This window comes from Watersipora subatra, chromosome 11 (assembly GCF_963576615.1).
Source record: "Watersipora subatra chromosome 11, tzWatSuba1.1, whole genome shotgun sequence".
NCBI classification, from domain to species: domain Eukaryota; kingdom Metazoa; phylum Bryozoa; class Gymnolaemata; order Cheilostomatida; family Watersiporidae; genus Watersipora; species Watersipora subatra.
The window spans coordinates 1,094,980-1,119,841 of record NC_088718.1 but is presented as its reverse complement, the minus strand read 5'-3'; the positions used below and the strand labels follow the sequence as shown (position 1 = coordinate 1,119,841).

General features: G+C 41.6%; 1 protein-coding gene and 34 non-coding genes across 35 annotated transcripts in view; all 35 read right to left on the bottom strand.

Annotated features, from left to right (window-relative positions):
• The window catches only part of LOC137408854 (trifunctional purine biosynthetic protein adenosine-3-like), a 139,341-nt gene that overhangs the window by 44,095 nt on the left and 70,384 nt on the right, over positions 1-24,862 (bottom strand). The gene's annotated exons all lie outside the window — the stretch shown is intronic.
• On the bottom strand, positions 323-395 carry Trnaa-agc (transfer RNA alanine (anticodon AGC)). The gene has a single exon. It is a non-coding gene; the product is annotated as a tRNA-Ala (tRNA).
• Trnaa-agc (transfer RNA alanine (anticodon AGC)) lies at positions 642-714 on the bottom strand. Its single transcript has one exon. It is a non-coding gene; the product is annotated as a tRNA-Ala (tRNA).
• Positions 1,283-1,355, bottom strand: Trnaa-ugc (transfer RNA alanine (anticodon UGC)). Its single transcript has one exon. It is a non-coding gene; the product is annotated as a tRNA-Ala (tRNA).
• On the bottom strand, positions 1,602-1,674 carry Trnaa-ugc (transfer RNA alanine (anticodon UGC)). The gene has a single exon. It is a non-coding gene; the product is annotated as a tRNA-Ala (tRNA).
• Trnaa-cgc (transfer RNA alanine (anticodon CGC)) lies at positions 1,918-1,990 on the bottom strand. Its single transcript has one exon. It is a non-coding gene; the product is annotated as a tRNA-Ala (tRNA).
• Positions 2,556-2,628, bottom strand: Trnaa-agc (transfer RNA alanine (anticodon AGC)). Its single transcript has one exon. It is a non-coding gene; the product is annotated as a tRNA-Ala (tRNA).
• Positions 5,120-5,192, bottom strand: Trnaa-ugc (transfer RNA alanine (anticodon UGC)). The gene has a single exon. It is a non-coding gene; the product is annotated as a tRNA-Ala (tRNA).
• On the bottom strand, positions 5,755-5,827 carry Trnaa-ugc (transfer RNA alanine (anticodon UGC)). The gene has a single exon. It is a non-coding gene; the product is annotated as a tRNA-Ala (tRNA).
• Trnaa-ugc (transfer RNA alanine (anticodon UGC)) lies at positions 6,396-6,468 on the bottom strand. Its single transcript has one exon. It is a non-coding gene; the product is annotated as a tRNA-Ala (tRNA).
• On the bottom strand, positions 6,717-6,789 carry Trnaa-agc (transfer RNA alanine (anticodon AGC)). Its single transcript has one exon. It is a non-coding gene; the product is annotated as a tRNA-Ala (tRNA).
• Positions 7,036-7,108, bottom strand: Trnaa-ugc (transfer RNA alanine (anticodon UGC)). The gene has a single exon. It is a non-coding gene; the product is annotated as a tRNA-Ala (tRNA).
• Positions 7,675-7,747, bottom strand: Trnaa-ugc (transfer RNA alanine (anticodon UGC)). The gene has a single exon. It is a non-coding gene; the product is annotated as a tRNA-Ala (tRNA).
• Positions 8,316-8,388, bottom strand: Trnaa-ugc (transfer RNA alanine (anticodon UGC)). The gene has a single exon. It is a non-coding gene; the product is annotated as a tRNA-Ala (tRNA).
• Trnaa-cgc (transfer RNA alanine (anticodon CGC)) lies at positions 8,953-9,025 on the bottom strand. The gene has a single exon. It is a non-coding gene; the product is annotated as a tRNA-Ala (tRNA).
• On the bottom strand, positions 9,591-9,663 carry Trnaa-agc (transfer RNA alanine (anticodon AGC)). Its single transcript has one exon. It is a non-coding gene; the product is annotated as a tRNA-Ala (tRNA).
• On the bottom strand, positions 10,549-10,621 carry Trnaa-agc (transfer RNA alanine (anticodon AGC)). Its single transcript has one exon. It is a non-coding gene; the product is annotated as a tRNA-Ala (tRNA).
• Positions 10,868-10,940, bottom strand: Trnaa-ugc (transfer RNA alanine (anticodon UGC)). The gene has a single exon. It is a non-coding gene; the product is annotated as a tRNA-Ala (tRNA).
• On the bottom strand, positions 11,503-11,575 carry Trnaa-ugc (transfer RNA alanine (anticodon UGC)). The gene has a single exon. It is a non-coding gene; the product is annotated as a tRNA-Ala (tRNA).
• Positions 12,142-12,214, bottom strand: Trnaa-ugc (transfer RNA alanine (anticodon UGC)). The gene has a single exon. It is a non-coding gene; the product is annotated as a tRNA-Ala (tRNA).
• Positions 12,783-12,855, bottom strand: Trnaa-ugc (transfer RNA alanine (anticodon UGC)). Its single transcript has one exon. It is a non-coding gene; the product is annotated as a tRNA-Ala (tRNA).
• Trnaa-agc (transfer RNA alanine (anticodon AGC)) lies at positions 13,104-13,176 on the bottom strand. Its single transcript has one exon. It is a non-coding gene; the product is annotated as a tRNA-Ala (tRNA).
• On the bottom strand, positions 13,420-13,492 carry Trnaa-cgc (transfer RNA alanine (anticodon CGC)). Its single transcript has one exon. It is a non-coding gene; the product is annotated as a tRNA-Ala (tRNA).
• On the bottom strand, positions 14,058-14,130 carry Trnaa-agc (transfer RNA alanine (anticodon AGC)). Its single transcript has one exon. It is a non-coding gene; the product is annotated as a tRNA-Ala (tRNA).
• Positions 15,976-16,048, bottom strand: Trnaa-ugc (transfer RNA alanine (anticodon UGC)). Its single transcript has one exon. It is a non-coding gene; the product is annotated as a tRNA-Ala (tRNA).
• Trnaa-ugc (transfer RNA alanine (anticodon UGC)) lies at positions 16,295-16,367 on the bottom strand. The gene has a single exon. It is a non-coding gene; the product is annotated as a tRNA-Ala (tRNA).
• On the bottom strand, positions 16,930-17,002 carry Trnaa-ugc (transfer RNA alanine (anticodon UGC)). The gene has a single exon. It is a non-coding gene; the product is annotated as a tRNA-Ala (tRNA).
• Trnaa-ugc (transfer RNA alanine (anticodon UGC)) lies at positions 17,569-17,641 on the bottom strand. The gene has a single exon. It is a non-coding gene; the product is annotated as a tRNA-Ala (tRNA).
• On the bottom strand, positions 18,210-18,282 carry Trnaa-ugc (transfer RNA alanine (anticodon UGC)). Its single transcript has one exon. It is a non-coding gene; the product is annotated as a tRNA-Ala (tRNA).
• Trnaa-agc (transfer RNA alanine (anticodon AGC)) lies at positions 18,531-18,603 on the bottom strand. The gene has a single exon. It is a non-coding gene; the product is annotated as a tRNA-Ala (tRNA).
• On the bottom strand, positions 18,847-18,919 carry Trnaa-cgc (transfer RNA alanine (anticodon CGC)). Its single transcript has one exon. It is a non-coding gene; the product is annotated as a tRNA-Ala (tRNA).
• Trnaa-agc (transfer RNA alanine (anticodon AGC)) lies at positions 20,443-20,515 on the bottom strand. Its single transcript has one exon. It is a non-coding gene; the product is annotated as a tRNA-Ala (tRNA).
• Trnaa-agc (transfer RNA alanine (anticodon AGC)) lies at positions 21,721-21,793 on the bottom strand. The gene has a single exon. It is a non-coding gene; the product is annotated as a tRNA-Ala (tRNA).
• On the bottom strand, positions 22,680-22,752 carry Trnaa-agc (transfer RNA alanine (anticodon AGC)). Its single transcript has one exon. It is a non-coding gene; the product is annotated as a tRNA-Ala (tRNA).
• Trnaa-agc (transfer RNA alanine (anticodon AGC)) lies at positions 23,638-23,710 on the bottom strand. The gene has a single exon. It is a non-coding gene; the product is annotated as a tRNA-Ala (tRNA).

The window sequence follows — 24,862 nt, the reverse complement described above, 5'->3', positions numbered from 1 at the left end:
TTGGAAGTGCCGGGTATCGATCCCGGTGCCTCTCACATGCAAAGCGAGCGCTCTACCACTTGAGCTACACACCCTTATGGCTATGCATTGATGAAATTATTTGATTCATGAAATGTCCGTAGGTAAACTTGAAAACAGAATCGCAATAAAATGAGTAGAGTTCCTAATATGTGTTGAAAATGGGAGCACCATGCGACTAACAACTGCAACTTTCGGCCTTTTGTTGATGCTGAAGTATACATTTTTGTCAATCGTCATGATTGATGACAGTGCTGGGCTCGACTGATGTATCGACAGTAACAGGAAAAAACCACGAAAAAATTGGAAGTGCCGGGCATCGATCCCGGTGCCTCTCACATGCTAAGCGAGCGCTCTACCACTTGAGCTACACCCCCTAAAGGCTATGGCATTGATGAAGTTATTTGATTCATGAAATGTCCGTAGGTAAACTTTAAAACAGAATCGCAATTAGATGAGTAGAGTTCTTAATATGTCTTGAAAACGGGAGCACCATAAGACTTACATCTGCAAATCTCGGCTTTTTGTTGATGCTGATGTATACAATTTTGTCAATCGTCATGATTGATGACAGTGCTGGGCTTGATTGATGTATCGATAGTGACAAGAGATCCCGAAAAAATTGGAAGTGCCGGGTATCGATCCCGGTGCCTCTCACATGCTAAGCGAGCGCTCTACCACTTGAGCTACACCCCCTTATGGCTATGCATTGATGAAATTATTTGATTCAAGAAATGTCCGTAGGTAAACTTTAAAACAGAATCGCAATTAGATGAGTAGTGTTCCTAATATGTCTTGAAAACGGGAGCACCATGCGACTTACATCATCAAATTTCGGCTTTTTGTTGATACTGAAGTATAAATTTTTGTCAATCGTCATGATTGATGACAGTGCTGGGCTCGACTGATGTAACGTCAGTGACAGGAAAAAAACACGAGAAAATTGGAAGTGGCGGGCAATGATACCGGTGCCTCTCACAAGCTAAGCGAGCGCTCTAACACTTGAGCTACACCCCCTTATGGCTATGGCATTGATGAAATTATTTGATTCAAGAAATGTCCGTAAGTAAACTTTAAAACAGAATCGCAAATAAATGAGTAGTGTTCCTAATATGTCTTGAAAACAGGAGCAGCACGCGACTTACTTCTGCAAATTTCGGCTTTTTGTTGATGTTGAAGCAAGCATTGTTGTCAATCGTCATGATTGATGACAGTGCAGGGCTGGATTGATGCATCGATAGTGACAGGAAGATCTCAAAAAAACTGAAAGTGCCGGGTATCGATCCCGGTGCCTCTCACATGCAAAGCGAGCGCTCTACCACTTGAGCTACACCCCCTTATGGCCATGCATTGATGAAATTATTTGATTCATGAAATGTCCGTAGGTAAACTTTAAAACAGAATCGCAATTAGATGAGTAGAGTTCTTAATATGTCTTGAAAACGGGAGCACCATGCGACTTACATCTGCAAATTTCGGCTTTTTGTTGATGCTGAAATATACAATTTTGTCAATCGTCATGATTGATGACAGTGCTGGGCTTGATTGATGCATCGATAGCGACAAGAAGATCTCGAAGAAATTGGAAGTGCCGGGTATCGATCCCGGTGCCTCTCACATGCAAAGCGAGCGCTCTACCACTTGAGCTACACCCCCACGTTGGAAATCATGGATGAAAATCATAATACCCAACAAATGTCCGTAAGCAAGCTTTAAAACAAATTAGAATTTACATGAGTAAAGTTTTTAATATGTTTGGTAAACGGGAGCACTTTGCGACCATCAACTGCAAATGTTGGTTTTTTGTTGATGCTGAAGTATGCGCATTTTGCCAATTGAAATGATTTATGACAGTGCTAGGGTCGATTGTTTATCGACAGTGACATGAAAAAAAAGACTTGGAGGTGCCGGGTATCGATCCCGGTGCCTCTCACATGCGAAGCGAGCGCTCTACCACTTGAGCTACACCCCCTTATGGCTATGGCATTGATGAAATTATTTGATTCAAGAAATGTCCGTAAGTAAACTTTAAAACAGAATCGCAATTAGATGAGTAGAGTTCTTAATATGTCTTGAAAACGGGAGCACCATGCGACTTACATCTGCAAATTTCGGCTTTTTGTTGATGTTGAAGCAAGCATTGTTGTCAATCGTCATGATTGATGACAGTGCAGGGCTGGATTGATGCATCGATAGTGACAGGAAGATCTCGAAAAAATTGGAAGTGCCGGGTATCGATCCCGGTGCCTCTCACATGCTGAGCGAGCGCTCTACCACTTGAGCTACACACCCTTATGGCTATGCATTGATGAAATTATTTGACTAAAGAAATGTCCGTAAGTAAACTTTAAAACAGAATCGCAAATAGAAGAGTAGAGTTCCTAAAATGTCTTGAAAACGGGAGCACCATGCGACTTACATCTGCAAATTTCGGCTTTTTGTTGATGTTGAAGCAAGCATTGTTGTCGATCGACATGATTGATGACAGCGCTGGGCTTGATTGATGTATCGATAGTGACAAGAGATCCCGAAAAAATTGGAAGTGCCGGGTATCGATCCCGGTGCCTCTCACATGCTAAGCGAGCGCTCTACCACTTGAGCTACACCCCCTTATGGCTATGGCATTGATGAAGTTATTTGATTCAAGAAATGTCCGTAAGTAAACTTTAAAACAGAATCGCAATAAGATGAGTAGAGTTCCTAATATGTCTTGAAAACGGGAGCACCATGCGACTTACATCTGCAAATTTCGGCATTTTGTTGATGCTGAAGTATACATTTCTGTCAATCGTCATGATTGATGACAGTGCTGGGCTCGACTGATGTAACGTCAGTGACAGGAAAAAAACACGAGAAAATTGGAAGTGGCTGGCATCGATACCGGTGCCTCTCACAAGCTAAGCGAGCGCTCTACCACTTGAGCTACACCCCCTTATGGCTATGGCATTGATGAAATTATTTGATTCGAGAAATGTCCGTAAGTAAACTTTAAAACAGAATCGCAAATAAATGAGTAGTGTTCCTAATATGTCTTGAAAACGGGAGCACCACGCGACTTACTTCTGCAAAATTCGGCTTTTTGTTGATGTTGAAGCAAGCATTGTTGTCAATCGTCATGATTGATGACGGTGCTGGGCTGGATTGATGCATCGATAGTGACAGGAAGATCTCGAAAAAATTGGAAGTGCCGGGTATCGATCCCGGTGCCTCTCACATGCAATGCTAGCGCTCTACCACTTGAGCTACACCCCCTTATGGCTATGCATTGATGAAATTATTTGATTCATGAAATGTCCGTAGGTAAACTTTAAAACAGAATCGCAATTAGATGAGTAGAGTTCTTCATATGTCTTGAAAACGGGAGCACCATGCGACTTACATCTGCAAATTTCGGCTTTTTGTTGATGCTGAAATATACAATTTTGTCAATCGTCATGATTGATGACAGTGCTAGGCTTGATTGATGCATCGATAGCGACAAGAAGATCTCGAAAAAATTGGAAGTGCCAGGTATCGATCCCGGTGCCTCTCACATGCAAAGCGAGCGCTCTACCACTTGAGCTACACCCCCTTATGGCTATGGCATTGATGAAATTATTTGATTCGAGAAATGTCCGTAAGTAAACTTTAAAACAGAATCGCAAATAAATGAGTAGTGTTCCTAATATGTCTTGAAAACGGGAGCACCACGCGACTTACTTCTGCAAATTTCGGCTTTTTGTTGATGTTGAAGCAAGCATTGTTGTCAATCGTCATGATTGATGACAGTGCTGGTCGGGATTGATGCATCGATAGTGACAGGAAGATCTCGAAAAAATTGGAAGTGCCGGGTATCGATCCCGGTGCCTCTCACATGCAATGCGAGCGCTCTACCACTTGAGCTACACCCCCTTATGGCCATGCATTGATGAAATTATTTGATTCATGAAATGTCCGTAGGTAAACTTTAAAACAGAATCGCAATTAGATGAGTAGAGTTCTTCATATGTCTTGAAAACGGGAGCACCATGCGACTTACATCTGCAAATTTCGGCTTTTTGTTAATGCTGAAATATACAATTTTGTCAATCGTCATGATTGATGACAATGCTGGGCTCGACTGATGTAACGTCAGTGACAGGAAAAAAACACGAGAAAATTGGAAGTGGCTGGCATCGATACCGGTGCCTCTCACAAGCTAAGCGAGCGCTCTACCACTTGAGCTACACCCCCTTATGGCTATGGCATTGATGAAGTTATTTGATTTATGAAATGTCCGTAAGTAAACTTTAAAACAGAATTGCAATAAGATGAGTAGAGTTCTTAATATGTCTTGAAAACGGGAGCACCATGCGACTTACATCTGCAAAATTCGGCTATTTGTTGATGCTGAAGTATACATTTTTGTCAATCGTCATGATTGATGACAGTGCTGGGCTCGACTGATGTAACATGAGTGACAGGAAAAAAACACGAGAAAATTGGAAGTGGCGGGCATCGATACCGGTGCCTCTCACAAGCTAAGCGAGCGCTCTACCACTTGAGCTACACACCCTTATGGCTATGCATTGATGAAATTATTTGACTAAAGAAATGTCCGTAAGTAAACTTTAAAACAGAATCGCAAATAGATGAGTAGAGTTCCTAATATGTCTTGAAAACGGGAGCACCATGCGACTTTTACATCTGCAAATTTCAGCTTTTTGTTGATGCTGAAGTATACATTTTTGTCAATCGTCATGATTGATGACAGCGCTGGGCTTGATTGATGTATCGATAGTGACAAAAAGATCCCGAAAAAATTGGAAGTGCCGGGTGTCGATCCCGGTGCCTCTCACATGCAAAGCGAGCACTCTACCACTTGAGCTACACCCCCTTATGGCTATGCATTGATGAAATTAGTTGATTCATGAAATGTCCGTAGGTAAACTTTAAAACAGAATCGCAATAAAATGAGTAGAGTTCTTAATATGTCTTGAAAACGAGAGCACCATGCGACTTACATCTGCAAATTTCGGCTTTTTGTTGATGCTGAAATATACAATTTTGTCAATCATCATGATTGATGACAGTGCTGGGCTTGATTGATGCATCGATAGCGACAAGAAGATCTCGAAGAAATTGGAAGTGCCGGGTATCGATCCCGGTGCCTCTCACATGCAAAGCGAGCGCTCTACCACTTGAGCTACACCCCCACGTTGGAAATCATGGATGAAAATCATAATACCCAACAAATGTCCGTAAGCAAGCTTTAAAACAAATTAGAATTTACATGAGTAAAGTTTTTAATATGTTTGGTAAACGGGAGCACTTTGCGACCATCAACTGCAAATGTTGGTTTTTTGTTGATGCTGAAGTATGCGCATTTTGCCAATTGAAATGATTTATGACAGTGCTAGGGTCGATTGTTTATCGACAGTGACATGAAAAAAAAGACTTGGAGGTGCCGGGCATCGATCCCGGTGCCTCTCACATGCGAAGCGAGCGCTCTACACTTGAGCTACACCCCCTTATGGCTATGGCATTGATGAAATTATTTGATTCAAGAAATGTCCGTAAGTAAACTTTAAAACAGAATCGCAATTAGATGAGTAGAGTTCTTAATATGTCTTGAAAACGGGAGCACCATGCGACTTACATCTGCAAATTTCGGCTTTTTGTTGATGTTGAAGCAAGCATTGTTGTCGATCGTCATGATTGATGACAGTGCTGGGCTTGATTGATGCATCAATAGCGACAAGAAGATCTCGAAGAAATTGGAAGTGCCGGGTATCGATCCCGGTGCCTCTCACATGCAAAGCGAGCGCTCTACCACTTGAGCTACACCCCCTTAAGGCTATGGCATTGATGAAGTTATTTGATTTATGAAATGTCCGTAAGTAAAGTTTAAAACAGAATTGCAATAAGATGAGTAGAGTTCCTAATATGTCTTGAAAACGGGAGCACCATGCGACTAACATCTGCAAAATTCGGCAACTTGTTGATGCTGAAGTATACATTTTTGTCAATCGTCATGATTGATGACAGTGCTGGGCTCGACTGATGTAACGTCAGTGGCAGGAAAAAAACACGAGAAAATTGGAAGTGGCGGGCATCGATACCGGTGCCTCTCACAAGCTAAGCGAGCGCTCTACCACTTGAGCTACACACCCTTATGGCTATGCATTGATGAAATTATTTGACTAAAGAAATGTCCGTAAGTAAACTTTAAAACAGAATCGCAAATAGATGAGTAGAGTTCTTAATATGTTTTGAAAACGGGAGCACCATGCGATTTACATCTGCAAATTTCGGCTTTTTGTTGATGTTGAAGCAAGCATTGTTGTCGATCGTCATGATTGATGACAGTGCAGGGCTGGATGGATGCATCGATAGTGACAAGAAGATCTCGAAAAAATTGGAAGTGCCGGGTATCGATCCCGGTGCCTCTCACATGCAAAGCGAGCGCTCTACCACTTGAGCTACACCCCCTTATGGCTATGCATTGATGAAATTATTTGATTCATGAAATGTCCGTAGGTAAACTTTAAAACAGAATCGCAATAAAATGAGTAGAGTTCCTAATATGTGTTGAAAATGGGAGCACCATGCGACTAACAACTGCAACTTTCGGCCTTTTGTTGATGCTGAAGTATACATTTTTGTCAATCGTCATGATTGATGACAGTGCTGGGCTCGACTGATGTATCGACAGTAACAGGAAAAAACCACGAAAAAATTGGAAGTGCCGGGCATCGATCCCGGTGCCTCTCACATGCTAAGCGAGCGCTCTACCACTTGAGCTACACCCCCTAAAGGCTATGGCATTGATGAAGTTATTTGATTCATGAAATGTCCGTAGGTAAACTTTAAAACAGAATCGCAATTAGATGAGTAGAGTTCTTAATATGTCTTGAAAACGGGAGCACCATAAGACTTACATCTGCAAATTTCGGCTTTTTGTTGATGCTGATGTATACAATTTTGTCAATCGTCATGATTGATGACAGTGCTGGGCTTGATTGATGTATCGATAGTGACAAGAGATCCCGAAAAAATTGGAAGTGCCGGGTATCGATCCCGGTGCCTCTCACATGCAAAGCGAGCGCTCTACCACTTGAGCTACACCCCCTTATGGCCACGCATTGATGAAATTATTTGATTCATGAAATGTCCATAGGTAAACTTTAAAACAGAATCGCGATTAGATGAGTAGAGTTCTTAATATGTCTTGAAAACGGGAGCACCATGCGACTTACATCTGCAAGTTTCGGCTTTTTGTTGATGCTGAAATATACAATTTTGTCAATCGTCATGATTGATGACAGTGCTGGGCTTGATTGATGCATCGATAGCGACAAGAAGAACTCGAAAAAATTGGAAGTGCTGGGTATCGATCCCGGTGCCTCTCACATGCAAAGCGAGCGCTCTACCACTTGAGCTACACCCCCTAAAGGCTATGGCATTGATGAAGTTATTTGATTCATGAAATGTCCGTAGGTAAACTTTAAAACAGAATCGCAATTAGATGAGTAGAGTTCTTAATATGTCTTGAAAACGGGAGCACCATGCGACTTACATCTGCAAATTTCGGCTTTTTGTTAATGCTGAAATATACAATTTTGTCAATCGTCATGATTGATGACAGTGCTGGGCTTGATTGATGCATCAATAGCGACAAGAAGATCTCGAAGAAATTGGAAGTGCCGGGTATCGATCCCGGTGCCTCTCACATGCAAAGCGAGCGCTCTACCACTTGAGCTACACCCCCTTAAGGCCATGGCATTAATGAAGTTATTTGATTTATGAAATGTCCGTAAGTAAAGTTTAAAACAGAATTGCAATAAGATGAGTAGAGTTCCTAATATGTCTTGAAAACGGGAGCACCATGCGACTAACATCTGCAAAATTCGGCAATTTGTTGATGCTGAAGTATACATTTTTGTCAATCGTCATGATTGATGACAGTGCTGGGCTCGACTGATGTAACGTCAGTGGCAGGAAAAAAACACGAGAAAATTGGAAGTGGCGGGCATCGATACCGGTGCCTCTCACAAGCTAAGCGAGCGCTCTACCACTTGAGCTACACACCCTTATGGCTATGCATTGATGAAATTATTTGACTAAAGAAATGTCCGTAAGTAAACTTTAAAACAGAATCGCAAATAGATGAGTAGAGTTCTTAATATGTCTTGAAAACGGGAGCACCATGCGATTTACATCTGCAAATTTCGGCTTTTTGTTGATGTTGAAGCAAGCATTGTTGTCGATCGTCATGATTGATGACAGTGCAGGGCTGGATGGATGCATCGATAGTGACAAGAAGATCTCAAAAAAATTGGAAGTGCCGGGTATCGATCCCGGTGCCTCTCACATGCAAAGCGAGCGCTCTACCACTTGAGCTACACCCCCTTATGGCTATGCATTGATGAAATTATTTGATTCATGAAATGTCCGTAGGTAAACTTTAAAACAGAATCGCAATAAAATGAGTAGAGTTCCTAATATGTGTTGAAAACGGGAGCACCATGCGACTAACAACTGCAACTTTCGGCTTTTTGTTGATGCTGAAGTATACATTTTTGTCAATCGTCATGATTGATGACAGTGCTGGGCTCGACTGATGTATCGACAGTAACAGGAAAAAACCACGAAAAAATTGGAAGTGCCGGGCATCGATCCCGGTGCCTCTCACATGCTAAGCGAGCGCTCTACCACTTGAGCTACACCCCAAACGTCATAAATCATGGATGAAAATCATAATACCCAACAAATGTCCGTAAGCAAGCTTTAAAACAAATTAGAATTTACATGAGTAAAGTTTTAATATGCTTGGTAAACGGGAGCACCTTGCGACCATCAACTGCAAATGTTGGTTTTTTGTTGATGCTGAAGTATGCGCATTTTGCCAATTGAAATGATTTATGACAGTGCTAGGCTCGATTGTTTATCGACAGTGACATGAAAAAGAAGACTTGGAGGTGCCGGGTATCGATCCCGGTGCCTCTCACATGCGAAGCGAGCGCTCTACCACTTGAGCTACACCCCCTTATGGCTATGGCATTGATGAAATTATTTGATTCAAGAATTGTCCATAAGTAAACTTTAAAACAGAATCGCAATTAGATGAGTAAAGTTCTTAATATGTCTTGAAAACGGGAGCACCATAAGACTCACATCTGCAATTTTCAATTTTTTGTTGATGCTGATGTATACAATTTTGTCAATCGTCATGATTGATGACAGTGCTGGGCTCGATTGATGTATCGATAGTGACAAGAGATCCCGAAAAAATTGGAAGTGCCGGGTATCGATCCCGGTGCCTCTCACATGCTAAGCGAGCGCTCCACCACTTGAGCTACACCCCCTTATGGCTATGGCATTGATGAAATTATTTGATTCAAGAAATGTCCATAAGTAAACTTTAAAACAGAATCGCAATTAGATGAGTAGAGCTCTTAATATGTCTTGAAAACGGGAGCACCATAAGACTTACATCTGCAAATTTCGGCTTTTTGTTGATGCTGATGTATACAATTTTGTCAATCGTCATGATTGATGACAGTGCTGGGCTTGATTGATGTATCGATAGTGACAAGAGATCCCGAAAAAATTGGAAGTGCCGGGTATCGATCCCGGTGCCTCTCACATGCTAAGCGAGCGCTCTACCACTTGAGCTACACCCCCTTATGGCTATGCATTGATGAAATTATTTGATTCAAGAAATGTCCGTAGGTAAACTTTAAAACAGAATCGCAATTAGATGAGTAGTGTTCCGAATATGTCTTGAAAACGAGAGCACCATGCGACTTACATCATCAAATTTCGGCTGTTTGTTGATACTGAAGTATAAATTTTTGTCAATCGTCATGATTGATGACAGTGCTGGGCTCGACTGATGTAACGTCAGTGACAGGAAAAAAACACGAGAAAATTGGAAGTGGCGGGCAATGATACCGGTGCCTCTCACAAGCTAAGCGAGCGCTCTACCACTTGAGCTACACCCCTTATGACTATGGCATCGATGAAATTATTTGATTCAAGAAATGTCCGTAAGTAAACTTTAAAACAGAATCGCAAATAAATGAGTAGTGTTCCTAATATGTCTTGAAAACAGGAGCAGCACGCGACTTACTTCTGCAAATTTCGGCTTTTTGTTGATGTTGAAGCAAGCATTGTTGTCAATCGTCATGATTGATGACAGTGCAGGGCTGGATTGATGCATCGATAGTGACAGGAAGATCTCAAAAAAACTGAAAGTGCCGGGTATCAATCCCGGTGCCTCTAACATGCAAAGCGAGCGCTCTACCACTTGAGCTACACCCCCTTATGGCCATGCATTGATGAAACTATTTGATTCATGAAATGTCCGTAGGTAAACTTTAAAACAGAATCGCAATTAGATGAGTAGAGTTCTTAATATGTCTTGAAAACGGGAGCACCATAAGACTTACATCTGCAAATTTCAATTTTTTGTTGATGCTGATGTATACAATTTTGTCAATCGTCATGATTGATGACAGTGCTGGGCTTGATTGATGTATCGATAGGGACAAGAGATCCCGAAAAAATTGGAAGTGCCGGGTATCGATCCCGGTGCCTCTCACATGCTAAGCGAGCGCTCTACCACTTGAGCTACACCCCCTTATGGCTATCCATTGATGAAATTATTTGATTCATGAAATGTCCGTAGGTAAACTTTAAAACAGAATCGCAATTAGATGAGTAGAGTTCTTAATATGTCTTGAAAACGGGAGCACCATGCGACTTACATCTGCAAATTTCGGCTTTTTGTTGATGCTGAAATATACAATTTTGTCAATCGTCATGATTGATGACAGTGCTGGGCTTGATTGATGCATCGATAGCGACAAGAAGATCTCGAAGAAATTGGAAGTGCCGGGTATCGATCCCGGTGCCTCTCACATGCAAAGCGAGCGCTCTACCACTTGAGCTACACCCCCACGTTGGAAATCATGGATGAAAATCATAATACCCAACAAATGTCCGTAAGCAAGCTTTAAAACAAATTAGAATTTACATGAGTAAAGTTTTTAATATGTTTGGTAAACGGGAGCACTTTGCGACCATCAACTGCAAATGTTGGTTTTTTGTTGATGCTGAAGTATGCGCATTTTGCCAATTGAAATGATTTATGACAGTGCTAGGGTCGATTGTTTATCGACAGTGACATGAAAAAAAAGACTTGGAGGTGCCGGGTATCGATCCCGGTGCCTCTCACATGCGAAGCGAGCGCTCTACACTTGAGCTACACCCCCTTATGGCTATGGCATTGATGAAATTATTTGATTCAAGAAATGTCCGTAAGTAAACTTTAAAACAGAATCGCAATTAGATGAGTAGAGTTCCTAATATGTCTTGAAAACGGGAGCACCATGCGACTTACATCTGCAAATTTCGGCTTTTTGTTGATGTTGAAGCAAGCATTGTTGTCGATCGTCATGATTGATGACAGTGCAGGGCTGGAGTGATGCATCGATAGCGACAAGAAGATCTCGAAAAAATTGGAAGTGCCGGGTATCGATCCCGGTGCCTCTCACATGCAAAGCGAGCGCTCTACCACTTGAGCTACACCCCCTTATGGCCATGCATTGATGAAATTATTTGATTCATGAAATGTCCATAGGTAAACTTTAAAACAGAATCGCAATTAGATGAGTAGAGTTCCTAATATGTCTTGAAAACGGGAGCACCATGCGACTTACATCTGCAAGTTTCGGCTTTTTGTTGATGCTGAAATATACAATTTTGTCAATCGTCATGATTGATGACAGTGCTGGGCTTGATTGATGCATCGATAGCGACAAGAAGAACTCGAAAAAATTGGAAGTGCTGGGTATCGATCCCGGTGCCTCTCACATGCAAAGCGAGCGCTCTACCACTTGAGCTACACCCCCTAAAGGCTATGGCATTGATGAAGTTATTTGATTCATGAAATGTCCGTAGGTAAACTTTAAAACAGAATCGCAATTAGATGAGTAGAGTTCTTAATATGTCTTGAAAACGGGAGCACCATGCGACTTACATCTGCAAATTTCGGCTTTTTGTTAATGCTGAAATATACAATTTTGTCAATCGTCATGATTGATGACAGTGCTGGGCTTGATTGATGCATCAATAGCGACAAGAAGATCTCGAAGAAATTGGAAGTGCCGGGTATCGATCCCGGCGCCTCTCACATGCAAAGCGAGCGCTCTACCACTTGAGCTACACCCCCTTAAGGCCATGGCATTAATGAAGTTATTTGATTTATGAAATGTCCGTAAGTAAAGTTTAAAACAGAATTGCAATAAGATGAGTAGAGTTCCTAATATGTCTTGAAAACGGGAGCACCATGCGACTAACATCTGCAAAATTCGGCAATTTGTTGATGCTGAAGTATACATTTTTGTCAATCGTCATGATTGATGACAGTGCTGGGCTCGACTGATGTAACGTCAGTGGCAGGAAAAAAACACGAGAAAATTGGAAGTGGCGGGCATCGATACCGGTGCCTCTCACAAGCTAAGCGAGCGCTCTACCACTTGAGCTACACACCCTTATGGCTATGCATTGATGAAATTATTTGACTAAAGAAATGTCCGTAAGTAAACTTTAAAACAGAATCGCAAATAGATGAGTAGAGTTCTTAATATGTCTTGAAAACGGGAGCACCATGCGATTTACATCTGCAAATTTCGGCTTTTTGTTGATGTTGAAGCAAGCATTGTTGTCGATCGTCATGATTGATGACAGTGCAGGGCTGGATGGATGCATCGATAGTGACAAGAAGATCTCAAAAAAATTGGAAGTGCCGGGTATCGATCCCGGTGCCTCTCACATGCAAAGCGAGCGCTCTACCACTTGAGCTACACCCCCTTATGGCTATGCATTGATGAAATTATTTGATTCATGAAATGTCCGTAGGTAAACTTTAAAACAGAATCGCAATAAAATGAGTAGAGTTCCTAATATGTGTTGAAAACGGGAGCACCATGCGACTAACAACTGCAACTTTCGGCTTTTTGTTGATGCTGAAGTATACATTTTTGTCAATCGTCATGATTGATGACAGTGCTGGGCTCGACTGATGTATCGACAGTAACAGGAAAAAACCACGAAAAAATTGGAAGTGCCGGGCATCGATCCCGGTGCCTCTCACATGCTAAGCGAGCGCTCTACCACTTGAGCTACACCCCCAACGTCATAAATCATGGATGAAAATCATAATACCCAACAAATGTCCGTAAGCAAGCTTTAAAACAAATTAGAATTTACATGAGTAAAGTTTTAATATGCTTGGTAAACGGGAGCACCTTGCGACCATCAACTGCAAATGTTGGTTTTTTGTTGATGCTGAAGTATGCGCATTTTGCCAATTGAAATGATTTATGACAGTGCTAGGCTCGATTGTTTATCGACAGTGACATGAAAAAAAAGACTTGGAGGTGCCGGGTATCGATCCCGGTGCCTCTCACATGCGAAGCGAGCGCTCTACCACTTGAGCTACACCCCCTTATGGCTATGGCATTGATGAAATTATTTGATTCAAGAACTGTCCATAAGTAAACTTTAAAACAGAATCGCAATTAGATGAGTAAAGTTCTTAATATGTCTTGAAAACGGGAGCACCATAAGACTCACATCTGCAATTTTCAATTTTTTGTTGATGCTGATGTATACAATTTTGTCAATCGTCATGATTGATGACAGTGCTGGGCTCGATTGATGTATCGATAGTGACAAGAGATCCCGAAAAAATTGGAAGTGCCGGGTATCGATCCCGGTGCCTCTCACATGCTAAGCGAGCGCTCCACCACTTGAGCTACACCCCCTTATGGCTATGGCATTGATGAAATTATTTGATTCAAGAAATGTCCATAAGTAAACTTTAAAACAGAATCGCAATTAGATGAGTAGAGCTCTTAATATGTCTTGAAAACGGGAGCACCATAAGACTTACATCTGCAAATTTCGGCTTTTTGTTGATGCTGATGTATACAATTTTGTCAATCGTCATGATTGATGACAGTGCTGGGCTTGATTGATGTATCGATAGTGACAAGAGATCCTGAAAAAATTGGAAGTGCCGGGTATCGATCCCGGTGCCTCTCACATGCTAAGCGAGCGCTCTACCACTTGAGCTACACCCCCTTATGGCTATGCATTGATGAAATTATTTGATTCAAGAAATGTCCGTAGGTAAACTTTAAAACAGAATCGCAATTAGATGAGTAGTGTTCCGAATATGTCTTGAAAACGGGAGCACCATGCGACTTACATCATCAAATTTCGGCTGTTTGTTGATACTGAAGTATAAATTTTTGTCAATCGTCATGATTGATGACAGTGCTGGGCTCGACTGATGTAACGTCAGTGACAGGAAAAAAACACGAGAAAATTGGAAGTGGCGGGCAATGATACCGGTGCCTCTCACAAGCTAAGCGAGCGCTCTACCACTTGAGCTACACCCCTTATGGCTATGGCATCGATGAAATTATTTGATTCAAGAAATGTCCGTAAGTAAACTTTAAAACAGAATCGCAAATAAATGAGTAGTGTTCCTAATATGTCTTGAAAACAGGAGCAGCACGCGACTTACTTCTGCAAATTTCGGCTTTTTGTTGATGTTGAAGCAAGCATTGTTGTCAATCGTCATGATTGATGACAGTGCAGGGCTGGATTGATGCATCGATAGTGACAGGAAGATCTCAAAAAAACTGAAAGTGCCGGGTATCGATCCCGGTGCCTCTAACATGCAAAGCGAGCGCTCTACCACTTGAGCTACACCCCCTTATGGCCATGCATTGATGAAACTATTTGATTCATGAAATGTCCGTAGGTAAACTTTAAAACAGAATCGCAATTAGATGAGTAGAGTTCTTAATATGTCTTGAAAACGGGAGCACCATAAGACTTACATCTGCAAATTTCAATTTTTTGTTGATGCTGATGTATACAATTTTGTCAATCGTCATGATTGATGACAGTGCTGGGCTTGATTGATGTATCGATAGGGACAAGAGATCCCGAAAAAATTGGAAGTGCCGGGTATCGATGCCGGTGCCTCTCACATGCTAAGCGAGCGCTCTACCACTTGAGCTACACCCCCTTATGGCTATGCATTGATGAAATTATTTGATTCAAGAAATGTCCGTAGGTAAACTTTAAAACAGAATCGCAATTAGATGAGTAGTGTTCCTAATATGTCTTGAAAACGGGAGCACCATGCGACTTACATCATCAAATTTCGGCTTTTTGTTGATACTGAAGTATAAATTTTTGTCAATCGTCATGATTGATGACAGTGCTGGGCTCGACTGATGTAACGTCAGTGACAGGAAAAAAACACGAGATAATTGGAAGTGGCGGGCAATGATACCGGTGCCTCTCACAAGCTAAGCGAGCGCTCTAACACTTGAGCTACACCCCCTTATGGCTATGGCATTGATGAAATTATTTGATTCAAGAAATGTCCGTAAGTAAACTTTAAAACAGAATCGCAAATAAATGAGTAGTGTTCCTAATATGTCTTGAAAACAGGAGCAGCACGCGACTTACTTCTGCAAATTTCGGCTTTTTGTTGATGTTGAAGCAAGCATTGTTGTCAATCGTCATGATTGATGACAGTGCAGGGCTGGATTGATGCATCGATAGTGACAAGAGATCCCGAAAAAATTGGAAGTGCCGGGTATCGATCCCGGTGCCTCTCACATGCTAAGCGAGCGCTCCACCACTTGAGCTACACCCCCTTATTGCTATGGCATTGATGAAATTATTTGATTCAAGAAATGTCCATAAGTAAACTTTAAAACAGAATCGCAATTAGATGAGTAGAGCTCTTAATATGTCTTGAAAACGGGAGCACCATAAGACTTACATCTGCAAATTTCGGCTTTTTGTTGATGCTGATGTATACAATTTTGTCAATCGTCATGATTGATGACAGTGCAGGGCTCGATTGATGCATCGATAGTGACAGGAAGATCTCAAAAAAACTGAAAGTGCCGGGTATCGATCCCGGTGCCTCTCACATGCAAAGCGAGCGCTCTACCACTTGAGCTACACCCCCTTATGGCCATGCATTGATGAAATTATTTGATTCATGAAATGTCCGTAGGTAAACTTTAAAACAGAATCGCAATTAGATGAGTAGAGTTCTTAATATGTCTTGAAAACGGGAGCACCATGCGACTTACATCTGCAAATTTCGGCTTTTTGTTGATGCTGAAATATACAATTTTGTCAATCGTCATGATTGATGACAGTGCTGGGCTTGATTGATGCATCGATAGCGACAAGAAGATCTCGAAGAAATTGGAAGTGCCGGGTATCGATCCCGGTGCCTCTCACATGCAAAGCGAGCGCTCTACCACTTGAGCTACACCCCCACGTTGGAAATCATGGATGAAAATCATAATACCCAACAAATGTCCGTAAGCAAGCTTTAAAACAAATTAGAATTTACATGAGTAAAGTTTTTAATATGTTTGGTAAACGGGAGCACTTTGCGACCATCAACTGCAAATGTTGGTTTTTTGTTGATGCTGAAGTATGCGCATTTTGCCAATTGAAATGATTTATGACAGTGCTAGGGTCGATTGTTTATCGACAGTGACATGAAAAAAAAGACTTGGAGGTGCCGGGTATCGATCCCGGTGCCTCTCACATGCGAAGCGAGCGCTCTACACTTGAGCTACACCCCCTTATGGCTATGGCATTGATGAAATTATTTGATTCAAGAAATGTCCGTAAGTAAACTTCAAAACAGAATCGCAATTAGATGAGTAGAGTTCTTAATATGTCTTGAAAACGGGAGCACCATGCGACTTACATCTGCAAATTTCGGCTTTTTGTTGATGTTGAAGCAAGCATTGTTGTCGATCGTCATGATTGATGACAGTGCAGGGCTGGAGTGATGCATCGATAGCGACAAGAAGATCTCGAAAAAATTGGAAGTGCCGGGTATCGATCCCGGTGCCTCTCACATGCAAAGCGAGCGCTCTACCACTTGAGCTACACCCCCTTATGGCCATGCATTGATGAAATTATTTGATTCATGAAATGTCCATAGGTAAACTTTAAAACAGAATCGCAATTAGATGAGTAGAGTTCTTAATATGTCTTGAAAACGGGAGCACCATGCGACTTACATCTGCAAGTTTCGGCTTTTTGTTGATGCTGAAATATACAATTTTGTCAATCGTCATGATTGATGACAGTGCTGGGCTTGATTGATGCATCGATAGCGACAAGAAGAACTCGAAAAAATTGGAAGTGCTGGGTATCGATCCCGGTGCCTCTCACATGCAAAGCGAGCGCTCTACCACTTGAGCTACACCCCCTAAAGGCTATGGCATTGATGAAGTTATTTGATTCATGAAATGTCCGTAGGTAAACTTTAAAACAGAATCGCAATTAGATGAGTAGAGTTCTTAATATGTCTTGAAAACGGGAGCACCATGCGACTTACATCTGGAAATTTCGGCTTTTTGTTAATGCTGAAATATACAATTTTGTCAATCGTCATGATTGATGACAGTGCTGGGCTTGATTGATGCATCAATAGCGACAAGAAGATCTCGAAGAAATTGGAAGTGCCGGGTATCGATCCCGGTGCCTCTCACATGCAAAGCGAGCGCTCTACCACTTGAGCTACACCCCCTTAAGGCCATGGCATTAATGAAGTTATTTGATTTATGAAATGTCCGTAAGTAAAGTTTAAAACAGAATTGCAATAAGATGAGTAGAGTTCCTAATATGTCTTGAAAACGGGAGCACCATGCGACTAACATCTGCAAAATTCGGCAATTTGTTGATGCTGAAGTATACATTTTTGTCAATCGTCATGATTGATGACAGTGCTGGGCTCGACTGATGTAACGTCAGTGGCAGGAAAAAAACACGAGAAAATTGGAAGTGGCGGGCATCGATACCGGTGCCTCTCACAAGCTAAGCGAGCGCTCTACCACTTGAGCTACACACCCTTATGGCTATGCATTGATGAAATTATTTGACTAAAGAAATGTCCGTAAGTAAACTTTAAAACAGAATCGCAAATAGATGAGTAGAGTTCTTAATATGTCTTGAAAACGGGAGCACCATGCGATTTACATCTGCAAATTTCGGCTTTTTGTTGATGTTGAAGCAAGCATTGTTGTCGATCGTCATGATTGATGACAGTGCAGGGCTGGATGGATGCATCGATAGTGACAAGAAGATCTCAAAAAAATTGGAAGTGCCGGGTATCGATCCCGGTGCCTCTCACATGCAAAGCGAGCGCTCTACCACTTGAGCTACACCCCCTTATGGCTATGCATTGATGAAATTATTTGATTCATGAAATGTCCGTAGGTAAACTTTAAAACAGAATCGCAATAAAATGAGTAGAGTTCCTAATACGTGTTGAAAACGGGAGCACCATGCGACTAACAACTGCAACTTTCGGCTTTTTGTTGATGCTGAAGTATACATTTTTGTCAATCGTCATGATTGATGACAGTGCTGGGCTCGACTGATGTATCGACAGTAACAGGAAAAAACCACGAAAAAATTGGAAGTGCCGGGCATCGATCCCGGTGCCTCTCACATGCTAAGCGAGCGCTCTACCACTTGAGCTACACCCCCAACGTCATAAATCATGGATGAAAATCATAATACCCAACAAATGTCCGTAAGCAAGCTTTAAAACAAATTAGAATTTACATGAGTAAAGTTTTAATATGCTTGGTAAACGGGAGCACCTTGCGACCATCAACTGCAAATGTTGGTTTTTTGTTGATGCTGAAGTATGCGCATTTTGCCAATTGAAATGATTTATGACAGTGCTAGGCTCGATTGTTTATCGACAGTGACATGAAAAAAAAGACTTGGAGGTGCCGGGTATCGATCCCGGTGCCTCTCACATGCGAAGCGAGCGCTCTACCACTTGAGCTACACCCCCTTATGGCTATGGCATTGATGAAATTATTTGATTCAAGAATTGTCCATAAGTAAACTTTAAAACAGAATCGCAATTAGATGAGTAAAGTTCTTAATATGTCTTGAAAACGGGAGCACCATAAGACTCACATCTGCGATTTTCAATTTTTTGTTGATGCTGATGTATACAATTTTGTCAATCGTCATGATTGATGACAGTGCTGGGCTCGATTGATGTATCGATAGTGACAAGAGATCCCGAAAAAATTGGAAGTGCCGGGTATCGATCCCGGTGCCTCTCACATGCTAAGCGAGCGCTCCACCACTTGAGCTACACCCCCTTATGGCTATGGCATTGATGAAATTATTTGATTCAAGAAATGTCCATAAGTAAACTTTAAAACATAATCGCAATTAGATGAGTAGAGCTCTTAATATGTCTTGAAAACGGGAGCACCATAAGACTTACATCTGCAAATTTCGGCTTTTTGTTGATGCTGATGTATACAATTTTGTCAATCGTCATGATTGATGACAGTGCTGGGCTTGATTGATGTATCGATAGTGACAAGAGATCCCGAAAAAATTGGAAGTGCCGGGTATCGATCCTGGTGCCTCTCACATGCTAAGCGAGCGCTCTACCACTTGAGCTACACCCCCTTATGGCTATGCATTGATGAAATTATTTGATTCAAGAAATGTCCGTAGGTAAACTTTAAAACAGAATCGCAATTAGATGAGTAGTGTTCCTAATATGTCTTGAAAACGGGAGCACCATGCGACTTACATCATCAAATTTCGGCTTTTTGTTGATACTGAAGTATAAATTTTTGTCAATCGTCATGATTGATGACAGTGCTGGGCTCGACTGATGTAACGTCAGTGACAGGAAAAAAACACGAGAAAATTGGAAGTGGCGGGCAATGATACCGGTGCCTCTCACAAGCTAAGCGAGCGCTCTACCACTTGAGCTACACCCCTTATGGCTATGGCATCGATGAAATTATTTGATTCAAGAAATGTCCGTAAGTAAACTTTAAAACAGAATCGCAAATAAATGAGTAGTGTTCCTAATATGTCTTGAAAACAGGAGCAGCACGCGACTTACTTCTGCAAATTTCGGCTTTTTGTTGATGTTGAAGCAAGCATTGTTGTCAATCGTCATGATTGATGACAGTGCAGGGCTGGATTGATGCATCGATAGTGACAGGAAGATCTCAAAAAAACTGAAAGTGCCGGGTATCGATCCCGGTGCCTCTAACATGCAAAGCGAGCGCTCTACCACTTGAGCTACACCCCCTTATGGCCATGCATTGATGAAACTATTTGATTCATGAAATGTCCGTAGGTAAACTTTAAAACAGAATCGCAATTAGATGAGTAGAGTTCTTAATATGTCTTGAAAACGGGAGCACCATAAGACTTACATCTGCAAATTTCAATTTTTTGTTGATGCTGATGTATACAATTTTGTCAATCGTCATGATTGATGACAGTGCTGGGCTTGATTGATGTATCGATAGGGACAAGAGATCCCGAAAAAATTGGAAGTGCCGGGTATCGATCCCGGTGCCTCTCACATGCTAAGCGAGCGCTCTACCACTTGAGCTACACCCCCTTATGGCTATGCATTGATGAAATTATTTGATTCAAGAAATGTCCATAGGTAAACTTTAAAACAGAATCGCAATTAGATGAGTAGTGTTCCTAATATGTCTTGAAAACGGGAGCACCATGCGACTTACATCATCAAATTTCGGCTTTTTGTTGATACTGAAGTATAAATTTTTGTCAATCGTCATGATTGATGACAGTGCTGGGCTCGACTGATGTAACGTCAGTGACAGGAAAAAAACACGAGATAATTGGAAGTGGCGGGCAATGATACCGGTGCCTCTCACAAGCTAAGCGAGCGCTCTAACACTTGAGCTACACCCCCTTATGGCTATGGCATTGATGAAATTATTTGATTCAAGAAATGTCCGTAAGTAAACTTTAAAACAGAATCGCAAATAAATGAGTAGTGTTCCTAATATGTCTTGAAAACAGGAGCAGCACGCGACTTACTTCTGCAAATTTCGGCTTTTTGTTGATGTTGAAGCAAGCATTGTTGTCAATCGTCATGATTGATGACAGTGCAGGGCTGGATTGATGCATCGATAGTGACAGGAAGATCTCAAAAAAACTGAAGGTGCCGGGTATCGATCCCGGTGCCTCTCACATGCAAAGCGAGCGCTCTACCACTTGAGCTACACCCCTTATGGCTATGGCATCGATGAAATTATTTGATTCAAGAAATGTCCGTAAGTAAACTTTAAAACAGAATCGCAAATAAATGAGTAGTGTTCCTAATATGTCTTGAAAACAGGAGCAGCACGCGACTTACTTCTGCAAATTTCGGCTTTTTGTTGATGTTGAAGCAAGCATTGTTGTCAATCGTCATGATTGATGACAGTGCAGGGCTGGATTGATGCATCGATAGTGACAGGAAGATCTCAAAAAAACTGAAAGTGCCGGGTATCGATCCCGGTGCCTCTAACATGCAAAGCGAGCGCTCTACCACTTGAGCTACACCCCCTTATGGCCATGCATTGATGAAACTATTTGATTCATGAAATGTCCGTAGGTAAACTTTAAAACAGAATCGCAATTAGATGAGTAGAGTTCTTAATATGTCTTGAAAACGGGAGCACCATAAGACTTACATCTGCAAATTTCAATTTTTTGTTGATGCTGATGTATACAATTTTGTCAATCGTCATGATTGATGACAGTGCTGGGCTTGATTGATGTATCGATAGGGACAAGAGATCCCGAAAAAATTGGAAGTGCCGGGTATCGATCCCGGTGCCTCTCACATGCTAAGCGAGCGCTCTACCACTTGAGCTACACCCCCTTATGGCTATCCATTGATGAAATTATTTGATTCAAGAAATGTCCGTAGGTAAACTTTAAAACAGAATCGCAATTAGATGAGTAGTGTTCCTAATATGTCTTGAAAACGGGAGCACCATGCGACTTACATCATCAAATTTCGGCTTTTTGTTGATACTGAAGTATAAATTTTTGTCAATCGTCATGATTGATGACAGTGCTGGGCTCGACTGATGTAACGTCAGTGACAGGAAAAAAACACGAGATAATTGGAAGTGGCGGGCAATGATACCGGTGCCTCTCACAAGCTAAGCGAGCGCTCTAACACTTGAGCTACACCCCCTTATGGCTATGGCATTGATGAAATTATTTGATTCAAGAAATGTCCGTAAGTAAACTTTAAAACAGAATCGCAAATAAATGAGTAGTGTTCCTAATATGTCTTGAAAACAGGAGCAGCACGCGACTTACTTCTGCAAATTTCGGCTTTTTGTTGATGTTGAAGCAAGCATTGTTGTCAATCGTCATGATTGATGACAGTGCAGGGCTGGATTGATGCATCGATAGTGACAAGAGATCCCGAAAAAATTGGAAGTGCCGGGTATCGATCCCGGTGCCTCTCACATGCTAAGCGAGCGCTCCACCACTTGAGCTACACCCCCTTATGGCTATGGCATTGATGAAATTATTTGATTCAAGAAATGTCCATAAGTAAACTTTAAAACAGAATCGCAATTAGATGAGTAGAGCTCTTAATATGTCTTGAAAACGGGAGCACCATAAGACTTACATCTGCAAATTTCGGCTTTTTGTTGATGCTGATGTATACAATTTTGTCAATCGTCATGATTGATGACAGTGCTGGGCTTGATTGATGTATCGATAGTGACAAGAGATCCCGAAAAAATTGGAAGTGCCGGGTATCGATCCCGGTGCCTCTCACATGCTAAGCGAGCGCTCTACCACTTGAGCTACACCCCCTTATGGCTATGCATTGATGAAATTATTTGATTCAAGAAATGTCCGTAGGTAAACTTTAAAACAGAATCGCAATTAGATGAGTAGTGTTCCTAATATGTCTTGAAAACGGGAGCACCATGCGACTTACATCATCAAATTTCGGCTTTTTGTTGATACTGAAGTATAAATTTTTGTCAATCGTCATGATTGATGACAGTGCTGGGCTCGACTGATGTAACGTCAGTGACAGGAAAAAAACACGAGAAAATTGGAAGTGGCGGGCAATGATACCGGTGCCTCTCACAAGCTAAGCGAGCGCTCTACCACTTGAGCTACACCCCTTATGGCTATGGCATCGATGAAATTATTTGATTCAAGAAATGTCCGTAAGTAAACTTTAAAACAGAATCGCAAATAAATGAGTAGTGTTCCTAATATGTCTTGAAAACAGGAGCAGCACGCGACTTACTTCTGCAAATTTCGGCTTTTTGTTGATGTTGAAGCAAGCATTGTTGTCAATCGTCATGATTGATGACAGTGCAGGGCTGGATTGATGCATCGATAGTGACAGGAAGATCTCAAAAAAACTGAAAGTGCCGGGTATCGATCCCGGTGCCTCTAACATGCAAAGCGAGCGCTCTACCACTTGAGCTACACCCCCTTATGGCCATGCATTGATGAAACTATTTGATTCATGAAATGTCCGTAGGTAAACTTTAAAACAGAATCGCAATTAGATGAGTAGAGTTCTTAATATGTCTTGAAAACGGGAGCACCATAAGACTTACATCTGCAAATTTCAATTTTTTGTTGATGCTGATGTATACAATTTTGTCAATCGTCATGATTGATGACAGTGCTGGGCTTGATTGATGTATCGATAGGGACAAGAGATCCCGAAAAAATTGGAAGTGCCGGGTATCGATCCCGGTGCCTCTCACATGCTAAGCGAGCGCTCTACCACTTGAGCTACACCCCCTTATGGCTATGCATTGATGAAATTATTTGATTCAAGAAATGTCCGTAGGTAAACTTTAAAACAGAATCGCAATTAGATGAGTAGTGTTCCTAATATGTCTTGAAAACGGGAGCACCATGCGACTTACATCATCAAATTTCGGCTTTTTGTTGATACTGAAGTATAAATTTTTGTCAATCGTCATGATTGATGACAGTGCTGGGCTCGACTGATGTAACGTCAGTGACAGGAAAAAAACACGAGATAATTGGAAGTGGCGGGCAATGATACCGGTGCCTCTCACAAGCTAAGCGAGCGCTCTAACACTTGAGCTACACCCCCTTATGGCTATGGCATTGATGAAATTATTTGATTCAAGAAATGTCCGTAAGTAAACTTTAAAACAGAATCGCAAATAAATGAGTAGTGTTCCTAATATGTCTTGAAAACAGGAGCAGCACGCGACTTACTTCTGCAAATTTCGGCTTTTTGTTGATGTTGAAGCAAGCATTGTTGTCAATCGTCATGATTGATGACAGTGCAGGGCTGGATTGATGCATCGATAGTGACAAGAGATCCCGAAAAAATTGGAAGTGCCGGGTATCGATCCCGGTGCCTCTCACATGCTAAGCGAGCGCTCCACCACTTGAGCTACACCCCCTTATTGCTATGGCATTGATGAAATTATTTGATCGAAGAAATGTCCATAAGTAAACTTTAAAACAGAATCGCAATTAGATGAGTAGAGCTCTTAATATGTCTTGAAAACGGGAGCACCATAAGACTTACATCTGCAAATTTCGGCTTTTTGTTGATGCTGATGTATACAATTTTGTCAATTGTCATGATTGATGACAGTGCTGGGCTTGATTGATGTATCGATAGTGACAAGAGATCCCGAAAAAATTGGAAGTGCCGGGTATCGATGCCGGTGCCTCTCACATGCTAAGCGAGCGCTCTACCACTTGAGCTACACCCCCTTATGGCTATGCATTGATGAAATTATTTGATTCAAGAAATGTCCGTAGGTAAACTTTAAAACAGAATCGCAATTAGATGAGTAGTGTTCCTAATATGTCTTGAAAACGGGAGCACCATGCGACTTACATCATCAAATTTCGGCTTTTTGTTGATACTGAAGTATAAATTTTTGTCAATCGTCATGATTGATGA